This window comes from Leptonychotes weddellii, chromosome 5, assembly GCF_054177405.1.
Source record: "Leptonychotes weddellii isolate Sample4059 chromosome 5, ASM5417740v2, whole genome shotgun sequence".
NCBI classification, from domain to species: Eukaryota; Metazoa; Chordata; class Mammalia; order Carnivora; family Phocidae; genus Leptonychotes; species Leptonychotes weddellii.
In genome coordinates, this window is record NC_138373.1 from 39648129 (window position 1) to 39651849 (window position 3721).

Here is a 3721-nt window from a genome sequence, read left to right on the forward strand (position 1 = left end):
CACCAATGGGAGACTCCTATTACAATATATTGTTACTTAGTAAAATGCTATGGAAAAGAAACCTTGTAGAGGGATGGAAAAATAGACCGATGGAATAGAAACGCAAACCCTGAAGGGGACTTGTCAGAACATTGGGACTCCACACACGATAAAGCCTGAGATATATGAATATGTGTTGGAAGTTGAAAAGGGACCATTTACAAACTGTCCAAGCAGAGCTGGCTGTTCATCCTAAATGCACGTTAGGTTAGATCCCTACCTCACTACTTAGAGACATAAAGTCCAAATAACCTAAAGGTCTCAGTACATAAAAACTGTAATGATTTTGAAACAAAGTAGGAAAACATCTTTGTTGCATTTGGGGAAGGAGACTTTTCCCTCAGGTAAATCTTAGAAAGCAAACAATATGGAGGAAAACAAAAGATTGACTAAGTTTGATTTTATTAAAATTTAAACCATATCAATGAAAAATAAAATCACCAACTAAATAAAATAAAACACACATACCTGTGTGTTTAGAAAAAGATGCCTAGTCTATGTAAAAAAGAAAAGATCATTATACAGGATATATTGGACTCCTACAAATACATAAGAAAAGAAACTATTAAAAAATAGGAAAATAGACAAAAAGAGTCACAGATAGGAAGCAGAATTGCTTATAAGCTTACAAAAGGTGATTGGTTTCAGTAGCCGTCAGAGAAATATAAATAAGCCCATAATAGAATACAATTAAATACCCCAACTACGGCTCCAGATGAATGTCTGATAGCAACAACTGGGCACAAATGGAGGAAATAAGATTGTACATTGTTTGAGAGAGTGTAAATTGGTACAATAGCTTCAGACAGCAATTTTGCGATAGTTGGTAAAGCTGAAATACATATATTCTAAACCAGCCGTTCTTCAGGTTAATCGTGGACCCTAGAGAATAGACTCTCACGTGTTCACTAGTTTAGGTGTGCAGACTGTTTGCAGCAGGGTTTGAAAGAGAGGAAAAGTGGAAACAATTTAACTGTCACTTAGAAGGTGAATACATAATAACACGGTTTATTCATGCAGTGGCAGTTCATACAGCCGCTATAATGAATGAACTGAATCTATATTTGCAGAGCTAAATCTCCCAATTACAAAGTACAGAGGAGAAAACAAAGTCATGAAAAGATATAAACAAGATGAAAAATGCATATACATTAAAAAAACCCACTGCAGTGTGTATTATTTATGGATGCATAGCTATGTGCCAGAAACACAGACACAGATACAGGAAAGGTATAAGTAGAATTTCCAAGAGCGGTTGATTCTGGGGCAGATGGGGAGGAAAAGGGTCATGTAAAGTTTTAGCTGTATCTTTTCAGTTTTGTTTCTTAAGAAAGATACTGATACATAAAAATACAGAAGGATAGAGGGAAAGAGACAGTATGTGTGACTGAGTAAGTGAGAGGGACATGGAGCGAGCTTGCGGACAACTTGTTAATCTTGGTGGAGGATACATAAGCATACGTGATAACATTTCCTGCATTTTTGGCATGTTTGCAATGCCTCAGTAATTATAAAAATTATGTGAAAGGTCTATACCAAATACCCTACATTAACAAAATAAGTACTTGCAACAAAATGTGAGGTATATGTGGGTCTATGTGTAGAAAAAGTGCAACAGAATTTATACACTATAGTGTTAATTTTACAAAATACCCTTTAAAAGTAAGAACAGAGTTTCTAGGTTATTTTGATGTAAATTTAACCGAAAATAATAATCTGATCTGATAGTGATTGAGAAGATCTTGGAGTGTTATGGTAATAGTTTTAACACATGCAATTGTTGCTGTCATTTCCATGGTATGCCTGGAAAAGCTTTTCTTTTGAAAAATGGATAAAGAAAGAAATATGAAATCCAGATGTATATAATGCATACATAATTTAAAACAAGAACTACAGCCCGCAAAACCATATTTAGGATAACTTATTAAAAATGCTACTGAATTTTATCGAAAAGTACTGAACTTATCCTGATGGAAGATTCACTGAAACTTTTAAAGAAAGCACCTACACAACATAAGTTTACAGATGTATACGATGTATATGTACCTGAGACGGAGAGAATGGGGAAGAAGCCAGGGAGGGGGAGGGGAGAGAGAGAGAAAATGTGCTAGATTATGTTTTTTAAATCTCTTGTAATGCATCACAGAGTTGGCAGTTAGCAGGAAGTCCAGACGACCTTCAGAGGCCCCAGAACAATGAGTGAGCATGAGTTCCAAGAGGCTAGAGGGCTAGGGCCAAGAGCGGCTACTGGAAGTGCCCGCAGACCTCAGTGACCAAGATTAAGCACAGGGCACACAGGGGCAGGAGCTCAGCACCCCATCCTCCCCACCCCCAGAGCAGTTACTGGGACTCTTGAAGAGTGACATGTTTGTAGGTAAACAAGACAAAAACTGAAAAAGAAGCTTGTTCTCTGGGTCTCGGCCCTGGGTGGCCACGAGGAGGAAAACCCATCACCCCAAGTCAGCCCTTGGTAGTGCGAGGAGCTAGAATTCACATCACGCAGCAGGCGGAAAGGAAAATGTACTATTTATGTAAAATAGACCCTTCCCAGAACTGTGTATGGGGAAGGCACCTGGAAGAAGCAACCACAAATTCTCTCTTGAGGAAAGTACCCTGAAGCTCCATGCAGAGAGGCAAAGTGTCAGACTCCAAGCACTGGAAATATTTTCATTTCCTGACATAAATGCATAAAGGAAATAAGTTTAGAAGGCATGAAAATATGGATGTAAAAATTTCAGCCAAGTTTCAGAGGTCACGAAAACGATGCAACAGACTTGAAAAAGAACCTACAGAAATTTTATAAATTAAAAAAAAATCATTGATATTAAAAGCAGAATATAGTAATTGACTTTAAAACCCAGTATGTGTGGAAATCTAAACAAATTTAGTGTGCTGGTAAGTATATCAGGGGCGGGGGGTAGAATTCTCTGCATGTACACCAGAAAATGGAAAAAAGAACAATTATAAAAAAAAAAAGAAAAAAATGCACAGAAACATGGATTATAGACTGAAAACACCCAGCATTTATCAAAGGGGACCTCGGGACCTTGGAAAGAGAAGCAGGATCATGAGGAAAGGTGAGATTCAGAGGCAGCAGTGAAACTTCTTTTGGAAATGCAAATCCAGTGAGCCCACTGAACTCCCCATCTGCAAATCTCCTAGGCAAGCCATATAGCAGCAAAGGCAGTGAGGTATTTTATGTTGCAGAATAACGTAAAAAACAGGCTTCCCACAGAGAAATAGCAATTAAACGAACAGAAACAGCTAACGCCCGATTTCAGTGGAATAGTCTCTTCAAAATGCTGAGAAAAAAAAATTACTATCAACCTGGAGTTTCATATTCAGTGAACTCAAGAATGAGGACAAAATAAATATATTTTCTTTCAGAGAAAAACTGAGAGTTTATCACCAACAAACTCGTGTTGGTAGATAACGTTTAGAGAATGTCCTTCAGAAAAAAAAGCAAAATGATTCCAGTTGGACAATGTGGAATCAGGAGGTGTGGAGGGAAGGAAGTTAAGAATGTGTGTATGAAGCAATAAAGTAATGTCTAATTTGTGACACCAGAATAAGACCTAAATATCCAAAAGCACAATATGGGAATTGCAAAAACTGAACATAGTTAAAATATTTAAGGTTCTTGACTTATCTGAGAGTGTGATATGACCAGTGCTTAAATCTT